This window comes from Macaca nemestrina, chromosome 13 (genome assembly GCF_043159975.1).
Source record: "Macaca nemestrina isolate mMacNem1 chromosome 13, mMacNem.hap1, whole genome shotgun sequence".
Classification (NCBI taxonomy): domain Eukaryota; kingdom Metazoa; phylum Chordata; class Mammalia; order Primates; family Cercopithecidae; genus Macaca; species Macaca nemestrina.
This window is the reverse complement of record NC_092137.1, coordinates 63,381,356-63,405,122: the sequence shown is the minus strand read 5'-3', so window position 1 is coordinate 63,405,122 and position 23,767 is coordinate 63,381,356. Positions and strand designations below refer to the sequence as shown.

Sequence of the window (23,767 nt, the reverse complement as noted above, 5' to 3'; positions counted from 1 at the left end):
TAAAAGCTATTTTAAAATAAAATTGTGCATAACAGAATATGTACAAATGAAATTATACATCTTCAAGTTGACTCAGAATAATTCAGTAGGGAGAAAGTAGAAGGGATATAGGTGAATTAAGAGTAACCAGGAGTTGGCCGGGCACGGTGGCTCACACCTGTAATCCCAGCACTTAAGGAGCCCAAGGCAGGCAGATCACTTGAGGTCAGGAGTTTGAGACTAGTCTGGCCAACATGGCAAAACCCCGTCTCTACTAAAAATACAAAAATTAGCCAGGTGTCACGGTTGCATCTGTAATCCCAGCTGCTTGGGAGACTGAGGCATTAGAATTACTTGAACCCGGGAGGCAGAAATTGCAGTGAGCCAAGATCATGCCACTGCACTCCAGTCTGGGTGACAGAGCAAGACTCTGTGTCACAGAAAAAAAACAACAAAAAAAAGAATAGCCAGGAGTTGATAACCGATGAAACTGGGTAGCAGGTAATATAGCAGTTTGCAAATGTCATTCTCTCTTTGTTATATGTTTGAAATTATCCAAAGTAAAAAATTTAAAAATAAAAGGTATATAATAATGATTAAATTATTCAGTATATTTTATTACTTACATATAATTTTTATAAATAATGCATGTAAAATAGCACATCTGACAGGTAGTTCTGAACCCCTCTCTGTGTCTGTCCCTGATATCACATCTCAGTTCATTTTGAGAGGAAACAGCAATTTCCTGTTATACCAATTTCAGAAAGGCTAGGATTGTAGATATATAGGAAAGATGGCCGAATAGGAACAGCTCCAGTCTCCAGCTCCCAGCGTGAGCGACACAGAAGACAGGTGATTTCTGCATTTTCAACTGAGGTACTGGGTTCATCTCACTAGGGAGTGCCGGACAATCGGTGCTGGTCAGCTGCTGCAGCCCGACCAGCGAGAGCTGAAGCAGGGCGAGGCATCGCCTCACCTGGGAAGCGCAAGGGGGAAGGGAATCCCTTTTCCTAGCCAGGGGAACTGAGACACACAACACCTGGAAAATCGGGTAACTCCCACCCCAATACTGCACTTTACCAAGAGTCTTAGCAAACGGGCACACCAGGAGATTATATCCTACACCTGGCCCAGAGGGTCCCACGCCCACAGAGCCTCCCTCATTACTAGCACAGCAGTCTGCGATCTAACAGCAAGGCAGCAGCGAGGCTGGGGGAGGGGTGCCCGCCATTGCTGAGGTTTAAGTAGGTAAACAAAGCTGCTGGGAAGCTCGAACTGGGTGGAGCTCACAGCAGCTCAAGGAGGCCTGCCTGTCTCTGTAGACTCCACCTCTGGGGACAGGGCACAGCTAAACAACAACAACAACAACAAAAAGCAGCAGAAGCCTCTGCAGACGCAAACGACTCTGTCTGACAGCTTTGAAGAGAGCAGTGGATCTCCCAACACGGAGGTTGAGATCTGAGAACGGATAGACTGCCTGCTCAAGTGGGTCCCTGACCCCTGAGTAGCCTAACTGGGAGACATCCCCCACTAGGGGCAGACCGACACCCCACACCTCACACAGTGGAGTACACCCCTGAGAGGAAGCTTCCAAATCAAGAATCAGACAGGTACACTCACTGTTCAGCAATATTCTATCTTCTGCAGCCTCTGCTGCTGATACCCAGGCAAACAGGGTCTGGAGTGGACCTCAAGCAATCTCCAACAGACCTACAGCTGAGGGTCCTGACTGTTAGAAGGAAAACTAACAAACAGGAAGGATACCCACACCAAAACCCCATCAGTACATCACCATCATCAAAGACCAGAGGCAGATAAAACCACAAAGATGGGGAAAAAGCAGGGCAGAAAAGCTGGAAATTCAAAAAACAAGAGCGCATCTCCCCCTGCAAAGGAACGCAGCTCATCGCCAGCAATTGATCAAAGCTGGACAGAGAATGACTTTGACGAGATGAGAGAAGAAGGCTTCAGTCCATCCAACTTTTCAGAGCTAAAGGAGGAATTACGTACCCAGCGCAAAGAAACTAAAAATCTTGAAAAAAGAGTGGAAGAATTGATAACCAGAATAATTAATGCAGAGAAGGCCATAAATGAACTGACAGATGAAAACCATGACACGAGAAACACGTGACAAATGAGCAAGCTTCAGTAACCGACTCAATCAACCGGAAGAAAGAGTATCAGCGATTGAGGATCAAATGAATGAAATGAAGCGAGAAGAGAAACACAAAGAAAAAAGAAGAAAAAGAAATGAACAAAGCCTTCAAGAAGTATGGGATTATGTAAAAAGACCAAATCTACGTCTGACTGGGATGCCTGAAAGTGAGGGGGACAATGGAACCAAGTTGGAAAACACTCTTCAGGATATCATCCAGGAGAACTTCCCCAACCTAGCAGGGCAGGCCAACATTCAAATTCAGGAAATACAGAGAACACCACAAAGATACTCCTCAAGAAGAGCAACTCCAAGACACATAATTGCCAGATTCACCAAAGTTGAAATGAAGGAAAAAATCTTAAGGGCAGCCAGAGAGAAAGGTCGGGTTACCCACAAAGGGAAGCCCATCACACTAACAGCAGATCTCTCAGCAGAAACTCTCCAAGCCAGAAGACAGTGGGGGCCAATATTCAACATTCTTAAAGAAAAGAATTTTCAACCCAGAATTTCATATCCAGCCAAACTAAGTTTCATAAGTGAAGGAGAAATAAAATCCTTTACAGATAAGCAAATTCTTAGAGATTTTGTCACCACCAGGCCTGCCTTACAAGAGACTCTGAAGGAAGCACTAAACATGGAAAGGAACAACCGCTACCAGCCATTGCAAAAACATGCCAAAATGTAAAGACCATCGATGCTAGGAAGAAACTGCATCAACTAACGAGCGAAATAGCCAGTTAATATCATAATGACAGGATCAAGTTCACACATAACAATATTAACCTTAAACGTAAATGGACTAAATGTTCTAATTAAAAGACACAGACTGGCAAACTGGATAAAGAGTCAAGACCCATCAGTCTGCTGTGTTCTGGAGACCCATCTCACATGCAGAGACATACATAGGCTCAAAATAAAGGGATGGAGGAAGATCTACCAAGCAAATGGAGAACCAAAAAAAGCAGGGGTTGCAATACTAGTCTCTGATAAAACAGACTTTAAACCATCAAAGATCAAAAGAGACAAAGAAGGCCATTACATAATGGTAAAGGGATCAATTCAACAGGAAGAGCTAACTATCCTAAATATATATGCACGCAATACAGGAGCACCCAGATTCATAAAGCAAGTCCTTAGAGACTTACAAAGAGACTTAGACTCCCATACAATAATAATGGGAGACTTCAACACCCACTGTCAACATTAGACAGATCAACGAGACAGAAAGTTAACAAGGATATCCAGGAATTGAACTCATCTCTGCAGCAAGCAGACCTAATAGACATCTACAGAACTCTCCACCCCAAATCAACAGAATATACATTCCTCTCAGCACCACATCACCCGTATTCCAAAATTGACCACATAATTGGAAGTAAAGCACTCCTCAGCAAAGGTAAAAGAACAGAAATTATAACAAACGGTCTCTCAGACTACAGTGCAATGAAACTAGAACTCAGGACTAAGAAACTCAATCAAAACCGCTCAACTACATGGAAACTGAATAACCTGCTCCTGAATGACTACTGGGTACATAACAAAATGAAGGCAGAAATAAAGATGTTCTTTGAAACCAATGAGAACAAAGATACAACATACCAGAATCTCTTGGACACATTTAAAGCAGTGTGTAGAGGGAAATTTATAGCACTAAATGCCCACAAGAGAAAGCTGGAAAGATCTAAAATTGACACTCTAATATCACAATTAAAAGAACTAGAGAAGCAAGAGCAAATACATTCAAAAGCTAGCAGAAGGCAAGAAATAACTAAGATCAGAGCAGAACTGAAGGAGATAGAGACACAAAAAACTCTCCAAAAAATCCATGAATCCAGGAGTTGGTTTTTGGAAAAGATCAACAAAATTGATAGACCGCTAGCAAGACTAATAAAGAAGAAAAGAGAGAAGAATCAAATAGACGCAATAAAAAATGATGAAGGGGATATCACCACCGACCCCACAGAAATACAAACTACCATCAGAGAATACTATAAACACCTCTACGCAAATAAACTAGAAAATCTAGAAGAAATGGATAATTTCCTGGACACTTACACTCTCCCAAGACTAAACCAGGAAGAAGCTGAATACCTGAATAGACCAATAGCAGGCTCTGAAATTGAGGCAATAATTAATAGCCTACCAACCAAAAAAAGTCCAGGACCAGATGGATTCACAGCTGAATTCTAACAGAGGTACAAGGAGCTGGTACCATTCCTTCTGAAACTACTCCAATCAATAGAAAAAGAGGGAATCCTCCCTAACTCATTTTACGAGACCAACATCATCCTGATACCAAAGCCTGGCAGAGACACAACAAAAAAACAGTATTTTAGACCAATATCCCTGATGAACATCGATGCAAAAATCCTCAATAAAATACTGGCAAACCGGATCCAGCAGCACATCAAAAAGCTTATCCACCATGATCTAGTGGGCATCCCTGGGATGCAAGGCTGGTTCAACATTCGCAAATCAATAAACGTAATCCAGCATATAAACAGAACCAAAGACAAAAACCACATGATTATCTCAATAGATTCAGAAAAGGCCTTTGACAAAATTCAACAGCCCTTCATGCTAAAAATGCTCAATAAATTCGGTATTGATGGAACATATCTCAAAATCATAAGAGCTATTTATAACAAACCCACAGCCAATATCATAATGAATGGGCAAAAACTGGAAAAATTCCCTTGAAAACTGGCACAAGACAGGGATGCCTTCTCTCACCACTCCTATTCAACATAGTGTTGGAAGTTCTGGCTAGGGCAATCAGGCAAGAGAAAGAAATAAAGGGTATTCAGTTAGGAAAAGAAGAAGTCAAATTGTCCCTGTTTGCAGATAACATGATTGTATATTTAGAAAACCCCATCGTCTCAGCCCAAAATCTCCTTAAGCTGATAAGCAACTTCAGCAAAGTCTCAGGATACAAAATCAATGTGCAAAAATCACAAGCATTCTTATACACCAGTAACAGACAAACAGAGAGCCAAATCATGAATGAACTGCCATTCACAATTGCTTCAAAGAGAATAAAATACCTAGGAATCCAACTTACAAGGGATGTAAAGGACCTCTTCAAGGAGAACTACAAACCACTGCTCAGTGAAATAAAAGAGGACACAAACAAATGGAAGAACATACCATGCTCATGGATAGGAAGAATCAATATTGTGAAAATGACCATAATGCCCAAGGTAATTTATAGACTCAATGCCACCCCCATCAAGCTACCAATGAGTTTCTTAACAGAATTGGAAAAAACTGCTTTAAAGTTCATATGGAACCAAAAAAGAGCCCGCATTGCCAAGACAATCCTAAGTCAAAAGAACAAAGCTGGAGGCATCACGCTACCTGACTTCAAACTATACTACAAGGCTACAGTAACCAAAACAGCATGGTACTGGTACCAAAACACAGATATAGACCAATGGAACAGAACAGAGTCCTCAGAAATAATACCACACATCTACAGCCATCTGATCTTTGACAAACCTCAGAAAAACAAGAAATTGGGAAAGGATTCCCTATTTAATAAATGGTGCTGGGAAAATTGGCTAGCCATAAGTAGAAAGCTGAAACTGGATCCTTTCCTTACTCCTTATACGAAAATTAATTCAAGATGGATTAGAGACTTAAATGTTAGACCTAATACCATAAAAACTCTGGAAGAAAACCTAGGTAATACCATACAGGACATAGGCATGGGCAAGGACTTCATGTCCAAAACACCAAAAGCAATGGCAACAAAAGCCAAAATTGACAAATGGGATCTAATTAAACTAAAGAGCTTCTGCACAGCAAAAGAAACTACCATCAGAGTGAACAGGCAACCTACAGAATGGGAGAAAATTTTTGCAATCTACTCATCAGACAAAGGGTAATATCCAGAACCTACAAAGAACTCAAACAAATTTACAAGAAAAAAACAAACAACCCCATCAAGAAGTGGGCAAAGGATATGAACAGACATTTCTCAAAAGAAGACATTCATACAGCCAACAGACACATGAAAAAATGCTGATCATCACTGGCCATCAGAGAAATGCAAATCAAAACCACAATACCATCTCACACCAGTTACAATGGCAATCATTAAAAAGTCAGGAAAGAACAGGTGCTGGAGAGGATGTGGAGAAATAGGAACACTTTTACACTGTTGGTGGGATTGTAAACTAGTTCAACCATTATGGAAAACAGTATGGCGATTCCTCAAGGATCTAGAACTAGAAGTACCATATGACCCAGCCATCCCATTACTGGGGATATACCCAAAGGATTATAAATCATGCTGCTATAAAGACACATGCACACGTATGTTTATTGCGGCACTATTCACAATAGCAAAGACTTGGAATCAACCCAAATGTCCATCAGTGACAGACTGGATTAAGAAATTGTGGCACATATACACCATGGAATACTATGCAGCCATAAAAAAGGATGAGTTCGTGTCCTTTGTAGGGACATGGATGCAGCTGGAAACCATCATTCTCAGCAAACTATCGCAAGAACAGAAAACCAAGCACCGCATATTCTCACTCATAGGTGGGAACTGAACAATGAGATCACTTGGACTCGGGAAGGGGAACATCACACACTGGGGCCTATCATGGGGAGAGAGAAGGGGAGAGGGATTGCACTGGGAGTTATACCTGATGTAAATGATGAGCTGATGGGTGCTGACGAGTTGATGGGTGCAACACACCAACATGGCACAAGTATACATATGTAACAAACCTGCGCGTTATGCACATGTACCCTAGAACTTAAAGTATAATAATAATAATAAAAAGAAAGAAAGGCTAGGATTTATTGTGAGACTTGAGTCTGAATGATAGTCCCACAATTTCTAGCATTATTACTTTGGGCAAGTCATTTCATCTCTCTAAGCCTCAACTTCTTCATTCCTAAAATAGAAATAATGCCACACACTCCACAGGATTTTTATGAAGCTCTTTTGTGAACACAAATGTGGTAGGACTTTGCTAATTATATGGAACTATATAGTATGATAGTATTGATCAATATATAGTGATGATCAATATCATTGCTTCAATCTACTTCTTTCTGGACATACCTGCATTAAAAATAAAAATAATAATCTTTATTTGCTTGGAGGGAACTACGCCATATTACGGTTGAATATACATGCCTAAAAATTTGTTTAATTCGCTAAAGCCTCAAGAAACTTTACCATAAATTGTATATATTTTAAATAGCTTATTTTTTTAGAATACTTGTTTTAAAACAACAACAACAACATTCTGGCCAAGTGCAGTGGCTCACACCCAAGTATTTTGCAAAGCTAAGGAAGGTAGATTGCATAAACCCAGGAGTTCGAGACCAGCCTGGGCAACATGGCAAAACCCCATATCTACTAAAAATACAAAAAGTAGCCAGGCACAGTGGTGTGTACCTGTAGTCACAGCTACTCAGGAGGCTAAGGTGGGAAGATCACTTGAGCCCAGAAGCTGGAGACTGTAGTGAGCTGAGATCACACCACTGCACTCCACCCTGAGCAACAACAGAGTGAGACCCTGTCTTGAAATAAGCAAACAAACAAGCAAACAGCATCCTGTCACAATTTTACAGACACATCCACTTGGATAAACAAGTGTACATGAAATCCAATCAAGAAACTGACTTCCCAAGGATCTTTCTGGAAGGGTTTTTATAGAGAATAAGGGAAATATCAGTTTGTGTACTAAAGTACAGGATGGTTTTTGTAATGTAATCTGTCACAAGACTTTGAGGTCAGTTGCTAATATAGCTTAAATTCAGATTAGCACTAACTCATATATACTTTATGTTCAGTGCTCTGGTTTCTTATTTAGAAATTGCTATTACGTACAGATAAGATATAGATTATAACAGGCTGTCATTATTGCTTGCAAAGGTCTTCTCATGTGAAATTTCCACATGCTACATTTTAAAGTAGGGTTTGTGCATATGTGTGTCTTTGCATAATTTTCTATTGCTATAATAAATATTTTTCAACATATTTATCTTAATCAACTCTCTTTTTCTCAATCAATTGAATATATTCAACAAAAATAATAACAAAACATTATTGTTAGTATTTATCAAGTACTTATTTGTCTGGTTCTGGACTCAGTACCTTATGTTTTAATTCAGTTAATTCTCACAACAAACCTATGAGATAGATACTACTATTAGCCTCATATAAACAACGATACTGAGACACAGAGATTAAGTAATTCCCCATTGTCTCCCAGCTTGTAAAGTGCAAAGCTAGAATTCAAACCCAAAGAGTCTGGCCCTTAGACCAGGGTTTCTGAACCTTGGTGCTACTGACATTTTGGGCCAAATAATTATTTGCTATTGGGCTGTCCTGTGCATTGTAGGATGTTTAGCAGCAATCCCTGGCCTCTGTCTACTGAATGCCAGTAGTTTCCCCACCCCAGTCACGACACCAAATAACTCTCCAGACATTGCCAAATGCCTCCTTGGGGGAGGAAGATAGTAAAAAGTTATCCCTGGTTAAGAACCACAACCCTAGAGAAACCCCTATATGACATCACCTCTCTGAAAAGCCACATATACAGAAATATGGAAAGCCAGAAAACAAAATAAAAATCACCTTCATCCCACCATTGAGAGAAAAATCATTAACATTAGCAGTACCTTTGAAGTCCCCTGGGTGCCCCTCCTCAGTTACATTTCTTCTTCCATCTACTCTCAGTCTTAAATTTTGTCTTAACCATTCCTTTGCTTGTCTTTATGGTTTTCCCATATGAGGCAAGTTCCACAAATAAAATCTTTTTTTTTTTTTTTTAAAGAAAGAGTCTCACTCTGTCACCCAGGCTGGAGTGCAGTGGCATGAACACAGCTCACTGTAACCTCAAACTCTTGGGCATAAGCAATCATCCTACCTCAGCCCCCTGAGTAGCTAGAACCATGGGTGCATGCCACCATGCCTAGTTAATTTTGGGCTTTTTGTAGAGAGAGCATCTTGCTATATTGTTGGTCTCAAACTCATTTAACAACTTGTTTAGTTTTACTTCTTTCTGAACTTTATAGAAGTGAAAACATAGTGCATTCTTCTTGTTACTTACTTTTTTCACTAAATATTATTTTTGAATATAGCCATGCTGACATGTATAGATGTAGGTATATTCATTTTCACTGCCTATAGTATTTCACCAACTGAATACAACTTATTCATCTACTACTCAGTTTATTCATTCTTCTGGGAATGGACATTTATGTTGATTCTAGCTTTTTCTATTATGAACAGGGCAACTATAAACATTCTTCTACATATTCCTAGGGTATGTACTTAGGAGTGAAATTTCTGGTCACAGGCAATACGCATCTTTAATTTTAATAAATAATTCAAATATTTCCCAGAGTAGTTTTGCCAATTTATATTTCCACTAAACAAGTGTAAGAGTTTCCATTTCTCCACATCTTGCTAATACTTAAAACTCAGGTTTTTAAATGTTTATCATCCCTAGTAGCTGTGTATTGGTTTCTCATTGAGGTTTTAATTTGTATTTGCCTGATTAATAATGAGGTTGAACATCTTTTCATATGTTTCTTGTGATCTTGTTTCTTCTTCCTTGAAATGCCTATTCCTATGTTTTACTCATTTTTCCACTGAGTTCTTTGCCTTTTTCTCACTGATTTGCAGTAGTCTTTATATATTTTAGAAACTAATCCTTTGTCAGTGTTACAAATAACTCCTCCTAGGTTGTTGCTTATCTCTTTCCTGTCTTTGTGGCTGATGAAAAAAATTTTTGACTATATTAAAGACAAGAATGCACCATTGTACCTTTATGGTATGCTTTTATATCTTGTTTAAGATGTCCTTCTTTATTTCCAATCTCATACAGATAATCTCCTTTTATTAAAGTTTTTACTTTTCACATTTGTCTTTAATCCATTGGGGTTTGGGGTGTGTGTGTGTGTGTGTGTGTGTGTGTGTGTGTGTGTGTGTGTGTTGTGTGTATGTGTTGGCTCCTGTGTCCTTTTAACCCTATTAGTCTTTGGCAGCAGCTTAAGTTTTATGGCATGAGATGTCCCAGACTCATCTTGTAAATTCCCTGTCTTACACCTAGAATCTACTATTTCTCCATTTCTTCTGTTTTCTCTGGATTTATCTTGGCCTTTAGACTTTTTTAGTGGACAGATAAGAAATTCCTTTTTTTTCTCTCTCTCTCTCACCAGGACTAGTGGTTCACACCTGTAATCCCAGCACTTTAGGGGGTGGGTGGATCACATGAGGCCAGAAATTCAAGACCAGTCTGGCCAACATGGTGAAAACCCGTCTCTACTTAAAAAAAAAAAAAAAAAAAATACAAATATTAGCTGGCGTGGTGGTAAACGCCTGTAATCCCAGCTACTCGGCAGGCTGAGACACAAGAATCATTTGAACGCAGGAGGCAGTGGTTGCAGTGAGCCAAGGTCATGCCACCACACTCCAGCCTGGGTGACAGAGTGAGACTGTCTCAAAAGAAAAAATTAACAACTTTTTCTTGATGCAGTGTCTCACTCTGTCACCCACACTGGAGTGCAGTGGCGTGATCATAGCTCACTGCAGCCTTGACCTCCCAAGCTCAAGCCATCCTCCCACCTCAGCCTCCTGAGTTGCTGGCACATTTTTATCAACTCTCAGGAATCAGCAGCAGAAAGACATTAATTGGTATCTCCAGTCCAGGCTTCATCCCAGGCTTCAAACTGATAATACCCACAAGCCATTGTTAAGATAACTGTCCCTTCTATGAAGTTCCATACCATCTTGTACTTTTCCTATCACCATAAATATCACTTTTTATTATAACTCTGGTTTAATTATCTCCTTCACTAGGCTGTAACTTTTTTTTTTTTTTTTTTTTTTTTTGAGACAGAGTCTCACTCTGTCACCAGACTGCAGTGCAGTGGCACGATCTTGGCTCACTGCAACCTCCGCCTCCGGGTTCAAGCACTTCTCCTGCCTCAGCCTCCCAAGTAGCTGAGATTACAGGCACGTGCCACCACTCCCAGCTAATTTTTGCATTTTTAGTACAGATGAGGTTTCACCATATTACCCAGGTTAGTCTCAAACTACTGAGCTCAACTGATCTGCCCACGTTGTTCCCCCAAAGTGCTGGGATTACAGACATGAGCCACTGCACCCAGCCTATTAGGCTGTAACTTTCTGAAAGGCAGTATCTGCATGCATTTTGCTCAACATCTTACTGTTAGCAACAGACATGGAATTCTATAGTGAATGTTTATAAAATAACATAGGCAAAAATGCATGAATAAAGAAGTCCTTGACTAGATGATATCCAAAACATAAGATATCTTAAACCAAACTCATCATTTTCCCCTCACACTCCAAACTTGCTCCTTCATGTGTGGTCTTTGTCATTCTTGATTCTCTATAACCCACTTACAATTAATTCAACCAATCAAATTCAATTGATTATTGCTCCTACATATTTCTAGAATCTAGCCCTATAACCATTAAAATTTAGGTTAATTAATCATCTTCATTTGGAGTACTGCTTCCTAATTATTATCTTGTCTTTAGTCTATACCCACTACCACTACCACCACCTCCTGAAATCTAGCCTCCACAATGCTGCTAAAGTAATCTACCTAAGTACCATTCCCCTCCCTAAAACCCCACAGGATAAAGTCCAAGCTCTTTATCATGGACTCTCCATTAACTAACTTGTGCTTTCCAGTTTTATTTCCTGCCACTTTCTACCTCAAAGAATCTAAGTTACTTCATTCTTATATCCCTAATACTTATTATATCACTTCGAACACTACAGGTGTCAATAAATGTTGACTGAACCAAACTAGACCTATGTAGACTTACGTACCTTCTCAGTAACACGTTTTACCAAAATTTTATTATGAAAAGTTTTAAATATACAGAAAAGTTCTAAGAATGTACAGTAAACATCCATATGCCCACTATTTGGATTTGACCATTAATGTCTTACAATAATTGTATTATCACATATCTGTCCATTAACCTATCCCTTTATCAATCCATCTTATTTTTTTCAACTTTTATTATATTGAAACATCTTATTTTTTATACATTTCAAAGTAAGTTGCAGATATCTATACACTGAGCCTCTTTAGCCACTTTAGCATACATATTAACATGTTAAAAACTCTCAGCTGGGAGTGGTGGCTTATTATGCCTATAATCCCAGCACTTTGGCAGGCCGAGGCGGGTGGATCACAAGGTCAGGAGATCAAGGCCATAGTGGCCAACATGGTGAAACCCCATCTCTACTAAAAAATACAAAAATTAGCTGGGCATGGTGGTGTGCGCCTATAGTCCCAGCTAATCAGGAGGCGGAGGCAGAGATTGCAGTGAGCTAAGATTGCACGACTGCACTCCAGCCTAGGCAATACAGCAAGACTCTGTCTCAAAAACAAAACAAAACAAAACAGCTCTCAATAAACTAGGTTCTGAAGGAACATACCTCAAAATAATAAGAGCTATATATGACAAACCATAGCCAAAATCATACTGAATGGGCAAAAGCTGGAAACATTCCCCTAGAAAACTGACACAAGACAAGGATGCCCTCTCTCACCACTCCTATTCAACAGAGTATTGGAAGTTACAGCCAGAGCAATCAGGCAAGAGAAGGAAATAAAGGGCATCCAAATAGGAAGAGAGGAAGTCAAACTATCCCTGTTTGCAGACAACATGGTCCTATATCTAGAGAACCCCATAGTCTCAGCCCAGAAGCTCCTTCAGCTGATAAACAACTTCAGCAAAGTTTCAGGATACAAAATCAGTGTACAAAAATCACCAGCATTCCTATACACCAACAATAGCCAAGCCAAGAGCCAAATCAGGAACACAATCCCATTCACAATTGTTACAAAAAGAATAAAATACCTAAGAATGCAGCTAATCCAAGAGGTGAAAGATCTCTACAATGAGAACTACAAAACACTGCTCAAAGAAATCAGAGATGACACAAATGGAAAAACATTCCATACTCATGAATAGGAAGAATCAATATTGTTAAAATGGCCATACTACCCAAAGCAATGTATAGATTCAATGCTATTCCTATTAAACTACCATTGAGATTCTTCACAGAACTAGATAAAAACTATTTTAAAATTCAGGCCCTTTTCTTTTGCAGTTGGAAAGCAGGTAGCCGAGGACAAGTTTTCAAGCCCATCATGCCCTCTGCCTGGAAACAGACTCAGGGCTGTTGTTGGGGGTCATGGTGGGAGTGAGACAGGCCCGTCAGTTTGCATGGAAGCTGGGTGAGGCCAGTGACTGCCAGCTTTCCCCCACTTCCCTGACAAGCTACATTTCTCAGCAGAGGCAGCCATAATCCTCCTAGGTACCCAACTCCAGTGACCTGGGAATCTCACTCCCATCCCCCACAGCAGCCACAGCAAGACCTGCCCAGAGTCTGAGCTCAGACGTGCATAGCCCCACCCCGACCTGATGGTCCTTCCCTATGCACCCTGGTAGCAGAAGACAAACGGCTTATAATCTTCGGAGTGGCAGGGCCCCGCCCACCACCGGTCCCTCTCTATATTACTACAGCTGATGCTTTCTGGAAAGTGCACCTCCTGACAGGAGCCCAACCAACCCAAAAATAGAGCATTAAACCACCAAAGCCAAGAACCCTCATGGAATCCATTGCACAGCCCTGCCACCTCCACTGAAACAGGCACTGGTATCTACGACTGAGAGACCCACAGATGCTTCATATCACAGGACTCTGCAGACAACCCCCAGTACCAGCCTGGAGCCGGATAAACTTGCTGGGTGGCTGGACCCAGAAGAGAAACAATAATCACTGTAGTACAGCTCACAGGAAGCCACATCCATAGGAAAAGGGGGAGAGCACTACATCAAAGGAGCACCCTGTGGGACAAAAGAACCTAAACAGCAGCCTTCAGCCCTAAACGTTCCCTCTGATAGAGCCTACCCAAATGAGAAGGAACCAGAAAACAAACCCTGGTAATATGACAAAACAAGGCTCTTCAACACCCCCAAAAAATCACACTAGTTCACCAGCAGTGGATCCAAACCAAGAAGAAATCCCTGATTTATCTGAAAAAGAATTTAGGAGGTTGGTTATTAAGCTAAAGAGGGATGAACCAGAGAAAGGTGAAGCCCAAAACGTGAGGAAATCCAAAAAATGATGCAAGAAGTGAAGGGAGAAATGTTCAAGGAAATAGATAGCTTAAAGAAAAAACAACCAAAACCTCAGGAAACTTTGGACACACTTTTAGAAATGTGAAATGCTACCCGGGCATGGTGGCTCACACCTCTAATCCCAGTACTTTGGGAGGGTGAGGCAGGCAGATCACAAGGCCAGGATTTTGAGACCATCTGGCCAACATGGTGAAACCCCGTCTCTACTAAAAATACAAAAATTAGCTGGACAAATTAGCCAGGGAATCACTCGAACCCAGGAGGCGGAAGTTGCATTGAGCCGTGCCACGGGTGACAGGGCGAGACTCTGTCTTAAAATAAAATAAAATAAAATAGGTGAATGCTCTGGAAAGTCTCACCAATAGAATTGAACAAGTAGAAGAAAGAAATTCAGAGCTCAAAAAAAAAAAAAAAAAAAAAAAGGTCTCTGAACTAACCCAATCCAACAAGGTCAAAAAAAAAGAATAAGAAAATATGAACAAAGTCATCAAGAAGTCTGGGATTATGTTAAATGACCAAACTTAAGAATAATCGGTGTTCCTGAGGAAGAAGAGAATTCTAAAAGCTTGGAAAACATATTCGGGGGAATAATCAAGGAAAATTTCCCCAGCCTTGCTAGAGACCTAGACATCCAAATACAAGCAGCACAAAGAACACCTGGAAAATTCATTGCAAAAAGATCTTCGCCTAGGCACATTGTCATCAGGTTATCCAAAGTTAAGACAAAAGAAAGAAGCTTAAGACCTGTAAGACAGAAGCACCAGGTAACCTATAAAGGAAAACATATCAGATTAACAGCAGATATCTCAGCAGAAACCTTACAAGCCAGAAGAGATTGGCGCCCAATCTTCAGCCTCCTCAAACAAAACAATTACCAGCCAATAATTTAGTATCCAGCAAAAGTAAGCATCATATATGAAGCAAAGATAGTCATTTTCAGACAAATGCTGAGAGAATTTGCCATTACCAAGCTACCACTATAAGAACTGCTAGAAGGAGCTCTAAATCTTGAAACAAATTCTGGAAACACATCAGAACAGAACCTCTTTAAAGCATAAATCACACAGGACCTATAAAACAAAACTACATGGTAAAAAGCAAAAACAACAAAAAAAAACCAAAGTACAAGGCAACAGAAAGCACAATGAATGCAACGGCACCTCACATTTCAATACTAACACTGAATGTAAATGGCCTAGCTCCTCTTAAAAGATACAGAACCGCAGAATGGATAAGAACTCACCAACAAACTCTCTGCTGCCTTCAGAAGACTCACCTAACACATAAGGACTCATAAACTTAAAGGGGCAGAAAAAGGCATTTCATGCAAATGGACACCAAAAGCAAGCAGAGGAAGCTATTATATCAGACAAAACAAATTTTAAGTAACAGCAGTTAAAAGAGACCAAGAGGGACATTATATAATGGTAAAAACCTTGTCCAACAGGAAATATTACAATCCGAAAAACAGAGGCGCCTACGGTGACATGTGCCTGTAGTCCTAGCTACTCCAGGAGGCTGGGGCAGGAGAATCGCTTGAACTCAGGAGGCAGAAGTTGTAGTGAGCCAAGATCACACCACTGCACTCCAGCCTGGGTGACAGCAAAACTCTGTCTCAAAAAATATATATAGATGCACATGTGTATACACACACACACCCCCCTAACACTGCACCTCCAAAATTTATAAAACAATATAGACCTAAGAATAGACCTAAGACCTACACTACTCCACTGACAGCACTAGACAGGCCATCAAGACAGAAATTCAACAAAGAAACAATGGATTTAAACTATACCTTAGAACAAATGGACTTAACAGATATAAACAGAACATTTCATCCAACCACCACAGAACACACAGCACATGGAACTTTCTCCAAGATAGAGCATATAATAGCCCATAAAACGAGCCTCAATAAATTTTAAAAAATTGAAATGATATCAAGCACTCTCTCAGACCACAGTGGAATAAAACTGGAAATCAACTCCAAAAGGAACCTTCAGAACCATGCAAATACATGGAAATTAAATAACATGCTCCTGAATGAGCACTGAGTCAAAAATGAAATCAAGATGGAAATTAAAAAATTCTTTGAACTGAATGACAATAATGACACAACCTATCAAAACCTCTGGGATACAGCAAAGGCGGTGCTAAGATGAAAGTTCATAGCCCTAAGCACCTACGTCAAAAAGACTGAAAGGGCACAAACTGACATTCTAAGGTCATACCTCAAGGAACTACAGAAACAAGAACAAACCAAACCCATACCCAGCAGAAATAAGAAAACTGCCAAGATCTGAGCAGAACTAAATGAAATGGAAACAAACAAAAAAATACAAAAGATAAATGAGACAAAAAGCTGGTTCTTTGAAAAGATAAATAAAATTGATAGACCATTAGCAAGATTAACCAAGAGAAGAAGAGAGAAAAGCCAAATAACCTCACTAAGAAACAAAACAGGAGATATTACAACTGACATCACTGAAATACAAAAGATCATTCAAGGCTACTATGAACACCTTTATGCACATAAACTAGAAAACCTAGAAGAGATGGATAAATTCCTGGAAAAGTACAGCCCTTCTAGCTTAAATCAGGAAAAATTAGATACCCTGAACAGACCAATAACAAGCAGCAAGATTGAAATGGTAATTTTTAAAATTACCAACAACAAAAAAATTTTAGGCCAGACGGATTCACAGCAGATTTCTATCAGACATTCAAAGAAGAATTCGTACCAATCCTTTTGATACTATTCGACAAGATAGAGAAAGAAGGAACCCTCCGTAATTCATTTTATGAAGCCAGCATCACCCTAATACCAAAACCAGGAAAAGACATAACCAAAAAAGAAAACTACAGACTGATATCCTTGATGAACACTGATGCTAAACTCCTTAACAAAATACAAGCTAACAGAATCCAACAACATAGCAAAAAGATAATCCACCATGTTCAAGTGGGTTTCATACCAGGGATGTAGGAATGGTTTAACATAATCAAGTCAATAAATGTGATACACCACAAAAACAAAATTAAAAGTAAAAATCAGCCAGGCACGGTGGCTCACGCCTGTAATCCCAGCACTTTGGGAGGCTGAGGCGGGCAGATCACAAGGTCAGGAGTTCGAGACCAGCCTGACCAACATGGTGAAACCCCGTCTCTACTAAAAACACAAAAATTAGCCGGGCCTGGTGGCGCATGCCTGTAATCCCAGCTACTCAGGGAGGCTGAGACAGGAGAATCACTTGAACCAAGGAGGTGGAGGCTGCAGGAGCTGAGATCATGCCATTGCACTCCAGCCTGGGCAACAGAGTGAAACTCTGTCTCAAAAAAAAAAAAAAAAAAAAAAGTAAAAATCACATGATCATCTCAATAGATGCAGAAAAAGCATTCGACAAAATCCAGCATCCCTTTATGATTAAAACTCTCAGCAAAATCAGCATACAAAGGACATAACTTAATGTAATAAAGTCCATCTATGACAAACCCACAGCAAACATGATACTGAATGGGGAAAAGTTGAAAGCATTCCCTCTGAGAACTGGAACAAGATAAGAATGTCTGCTCTCACCACTCCTCTTCAACATAGTACTGGAAGTCCTAGCCAGAGCAATAAGACAAGAGAAAGAAATAAAGGGCATCCAAATTGGTAAAGAGAAAGTCAAACTGTCACTATTTGCTGATGATACAATTGTTTACCTTGAAAACTCTAAGGACTCCTCCAGAAAGCTCCCAGAACTGATAAAAGAATTCAGCAAAGTTTCTGGATACAAGATTAACATACAAAAATCAGTAGCTCTTCTACACACCAACAACAACCAAGTGGAGAATCATATCAAGAACTCAACCCCTTTTATAATAGCTGCAAAAAATAAAACAAAATACTTAGGAATATACCTAACCAAGGAGTTGAAAGACCTCTACAAGGAAAACTACAAAACACTGCTGAAAGAAATCACAGATGACACAAACAAATGGAAACACATCCCATGCTCATGAATGGGTAGAATCAATATTGTGAAAATGACCATACTGCCAAAAGCAATCTACATATTCATTATAGTCCCCATCAAAATACCACCATCATTCTTCACAGAATTAGAAAAAACAATTCTAAAATTCATATGGAACCAAAAAAGAGCCAAATAGCCAAAGCAAGACTAAGCAAAAAGAACAAATCTAGAGGAATCACACTACCTGATTTCAAACCATAAGGCCATAGACACCAAAACAGCATGGTACTGATATAAAAATAGGCACACAGATCAATGGAACAGAATAGAGAACCCAGAAATAAATGCAAATACTTACAGCTTTGACAAAGCAAACAAAAACATAAAGTGGGGAAAGGACACCCTTTTCAACAAATGGTGCTGGGATAATTGGCTAGCCACATGTAGGAGAATGAAACTGGATCCTCATCTCTCACCTTATACAAAAATGAACTCAAGATGAATTAAGTACTTAAACCTAAGACGTGAAACTATAAAAATTTTAGAAGATAACATTGGAAAAACCCTTCTAGACATTGGCTTAGGCAAAGATTTCATTACCAAGAACCCAAAAGCAAATGCAATAAAAACAAAGATAAATATCTGGGACCTAATTAAACTAAAGAGCTTTTTCACAGCAAAAGAAACAGTCAGCAGAGTAAACAGACAGCCCACAGAGTGGGAGAAGATCTTCACAATCTATACATCTAACAAAAGACTAATATCCAGAATCTACAAAGAACTCAAATCAGCAAGAAAAAAACAAACAATCCCATAAAAAAGTGGGCTAAGGACATGAATGGACAAGTCTCAAAAAAACATATACAAATGGCCAACAAACATGAAAAAATGCTCAACATCACTAATGATCAGGGAAATGCAAATCGAAACAACAATGTGATACCACCTTACTCCTGCAAGAATGGCCATAATAAAAAAATCGAACAGTAGATGCTGGCATGGATGTGGTGAACAGGGAACACTTCGATACTGCTGGTGGGAATGTAAACTCGGACAGCCACTATGGAAAACAGTGTGGAGATTCCTTAAAGAACTAAAAGTAGAACTACCATTTGATCCAGCAATCCCACTACTGGGTGTCTACACAGGGGAAAAGAAGTGATTACTCAGAAAAGATACTTGTACATGCATTTTTATAGTGGAGCAATTCACAATTGCAAAATCATGGAACCAACCCAAATTCCCATCAATCAACGAGTAGCTAAAGAAACTGTGGTGTGTATATACCTACATATATATGTATATATACATGTGTATATATGTGTATGTACATGTATATGTGTATATACACACACACACACATATACATGCATACACAGTGGAATACTATGCAGCCATAAAAAGGAGTGAATTAATAGCATTTGTAGTGACCTGGATGAGATTAGAGACTATTATTCTATGTGAAGTAACTCAGGAATGGAAACCAAACATCGTATGTTCTCACTAATATGTGGGAGCTAAGCTATGAGGACACAAAGGTATAAGAATGATACAAAGGACTTTGGGGACTTGCGGGGAAGAGTGGCAAGGGGGTGAGGGATAAAAGAGTACTCATATGGTGCAGTGTATACCCATATTTGATGGGTGCACCAAAATTTCCCAAATCATCACTAAAGAACTTACTCATGTAACCAAATACCACCTGTACCCAATAACTTATGGAAAAATTAATTAATTAAAATAAAAAATAAAATAGCAATATCTGGTGTTGCCAAGGTTGCAAGGAAATGGGCATTGGAATACACTGCTGAGCATGCACACATCAGCACAACCTCTCCACAGGGTAGCTTGACACTATGCATTGAAAGAGTTAAATGTGAACTGTAATTCACCCTCTGGAAATTCATCATAAAAAGATAATTAAGGATGAGTTCAAAAATTTAATCATAAGGATGCTCACTGCAGCGCAATATTTTATTACAAATAAAAGTTGGAAATAATCTAAATCACCAAACAGAGGAGTGTTAAATAAACTATGTGCACCCAAAAAAAAAAAAAAAATCATATGGAACCAAAGAAGAGTCCAAGAGGCCAAGGAAATCCTAAGCAAAAAAAAAAAAAAAAAAAGCTGGAGGCATCAATGCTACCCAAATTCGAACTATACTACAGAACTACAGTAACCAAAACAGCATGGTACCTGTACAAAAACAGACACATGGACCAATGGAACAGAATAGAGAATGCAGAAATAACACTGCACACCTACAACTATCTGATCTTCAAAAACCCTGACAAAAACAAGCAATGGAGAAACGAATCCCTATTCAATAAATGGTGCTGGGATAATTAACTAGCTAGATGTAGAAAACTGAAACTGGACCCCTTCATTAGATCATATACAAAAATTAACTCAAGATGGATTAAAGACTTAAATGTAAAACCCAAAACTATAAAAACCCTAAAAGAAAACCTAGGTAATACCATTCAGGACACAGGCACAGGCACAGATTTCACGATGAAGATGCCAAAAATAATTGGAACAAAAGCAAAATTGACTAATGGGATCCAATTAAACTAAAGAGCTTCTGCACAGCAAAAGAAGCTATCAACAGGGTAAACAGATAACCTGCAGAATGGGAGAAAATGTTTGTAAACTATGCATCTGACAAATGTGTAGTGTCTATAAGGAACTTAAATATACAAGAAGAAAAAAAAATCTATTAAAAGTAGGCAGCAGACACAAGCAGATACTTTTCAAGAGAATCATACATACGCCCAACAATCATGAAAAAATGCTCAACATCTTTGATCATCAGAGAAATGCAAATCAAAACCACAATGAGATACCACCTCACACCAATCAGAGTGACTATTAAAAAGTAAACAAACAAACAAACAAAAAACAGATGTTGGCAGTTTGTGGAGAAAAAGGAATGTTTACACATTGTTGGTGGGTGTGTAAATTAGTTCAACCATTGTGGAAGACAGTGTGGTGATTCCTCAAAGTCCTAAAGACAGAAATGCCATTTGACCCAGCAATCCCATTACTGAGTATGTACTCTAAGAAATATAGATCATTCTGTTATAAAGACATGCATGCATGTGTTCATTGCAGCACTATTCACAATAGCAAAGACATGGAGACAACCTAAATGCCCATCAATAATAGACTGGATAAATAAAATGTGGTACATATATAACATGGAATACTATGCAGGCATGAAAAAGAACAAGATCATGTCCCATGCAGGGACACGGATGGAGCTAGAGGCCATTACCCTTAGCAAACTAATACAGGAGCAGAAAACCAAATTTTGCATGTTCTCACAAGTAGGAGCTAAATGATAAGAACACATGGACACATAGAGGGAAAACAACAGACCATGAGGCCTATTGGAGGGTACTGGAGGGTGGAGGGTGGGAGAAAGGAGAGGATCAGTAAAAATAACTAATGGGTACTAGGCTTAATACCTGGATGATGAAATAATATATACAAAAACCTCAAATCCCCATAACACAAGTATACCTATGTAACAAACCTACACGTGTATTCCTGAACCGAAAAGTTAAAAAAATATATATTTGTTTATACTTCTTCCCCTCCCCCATAAAATGCACATAAGTGAAATGCATGCATCTTAAGTGTTCCATTATGTGTCTGTATATAATACATATTATATATTTTATTATACCCATATTATGATAGATTGTCTTTTTCTCTTCCTCTCTCTCTCTCTCACTCTCTCCATCAATCCCTGCACGACTTTTTTCCCAAACAATTTTCTTAAATTTTACATTCTGCTCAGACCTGAAGTTAGTTTATGGTTAAAGTAAGCAGTGAACTATTTTTAAATCACTACTTATTTTAACCATGACTATAAACTTTAATTCCAAGAAAATTGTTTGGGTAAAAGTCCTCTGGGGAATATATATATATATAGTAATTCAAGTATAAAGTTCTCTGACACTTTGAATTAGTTTACTAAACCTTTGATGCTACAATGGCTACATCTTTAATAGAATACATTACTGCCTGTTTACTTCTCAAGAAAAAGTATGTCCCTCAAATTTCCTTGTTCAGTGCAGTGGCTTACACCTGTAATCCTAGCACTTTGGGAGGCCAAGGTGGAAGGATCACTTAAGGCCTGGCGTTTGATCCAGCTTGGGCAACACAGTAGGACCCCATCTCTAAAAAAAAATTTTTTTAATTAGCCAGACATGGTACACGTGCCTGTAGTCCCAGCTACTCAGAAGGCTGAGGCAAGAGCATTGCCTGAGTCCAGGAGTTAGAGGCTGCAGTGAGCCATAATCACACCTCTGCACTCCAGCCTGGATGACAGAGTGAGACCCTGTCTCAAAACAAACAAACAAAAAAACTTAATTTCCTTGTTCATATTCTCTTTTGTGGAAAAACATAGAGAGGATTATGTTGACATAATTATGAGAACTTTATTAACTTGAAATAACAACATTTCGCTGGGCACAGTGGCTCATGCCTATAATCATAACACTTTGGGAGGCTGAGGTGGGTGGATCACCTGAGGTCAGGAGTTCAAGACCAGCCTGGCCAACGTGGTGAAACCTTGTCTCTACTAAAAATACAAAAAATTAGCTGGGCACAGTGACACATGCCTGTAATCTCAGCTACTCGGAAGGCTGAGGCAGGAGAATCTCTTGAATCCGGGAGGCCGAGGGCAGTAAGCCAAGATCGCGCCACTATACTCCAGCCAGGACAACAGAGCAAGACTCCATCTCAAAACAAAAGAAATAATGACATTTGAAGAACGATTAAATTAGCCTTTGTGGAAACAAAAAAATGTTCTGACAGTGCTTGGCTAATTCCTCCTTAAAGTTTATGAACACGTTCACCGAGATCTTAAAAACATCACGTGCCCTGAATTTAGTAGACTATTCTCTGATGGATGTGGTCCATTTTAAGATTTTTGCACACTTTATCCAGAGCTTTTTGTTTTGTTTTATTTGAGACAGGGTCTGGCTCTGTTGCCCAGGCTGGAGTGCAGTGGTGCAATCTCAGCTCACTGCAACTTCTACCTCATGGCTTTAAGTGATCCTCCCACCTGAGCCTCCCAGGTAGCTACGACTACAGGCCCGTGCCACTGCGCCTATAATTTTTGTATTTTTTGTAGAGATAGGGTTTCACCTTGTTGCTCAGGCTAGTCTCAAACTCCTGAGCTCAAGCAATCCACCTGCATTGGCCTTCCAAAGTGCTGGGGTTACAGGTGTGAGCCACAGTCCCCCTCCCCATCTTGAGCTTTGAAAAACACATTTAAATGGACCTTAACTTAGATACACAGCAATTTCCCTATAGTCAGCCACAATGAAGAAAAAATTAGGAAGTTCATAATTTTTTAAATATATACTTCAAAGATGGACACAATATTGATTTAATCAGAAGCCATCAGAGGTCACTAATAAATGAAGCAATTTGCATATGTGAATTTCACAAGTTTCATATTTTATACCAAGAACAAATGG

The 23,767-nt window shown here is 39.4% G+C and overlaps 1 protein-coding gene across 4 annotated transcripts in view; it reads left to right on the top strand.

The window, feature by feature from the left end:
* Window positions 1–23,767, top strand: part of WDPC (WD repeat containing planar cell polarity effector) — a 675,061-nt gene that overhangs the window by 638,474 nt on the left and 12,820 nt on the right. The window lies entirely within an intron of this gene.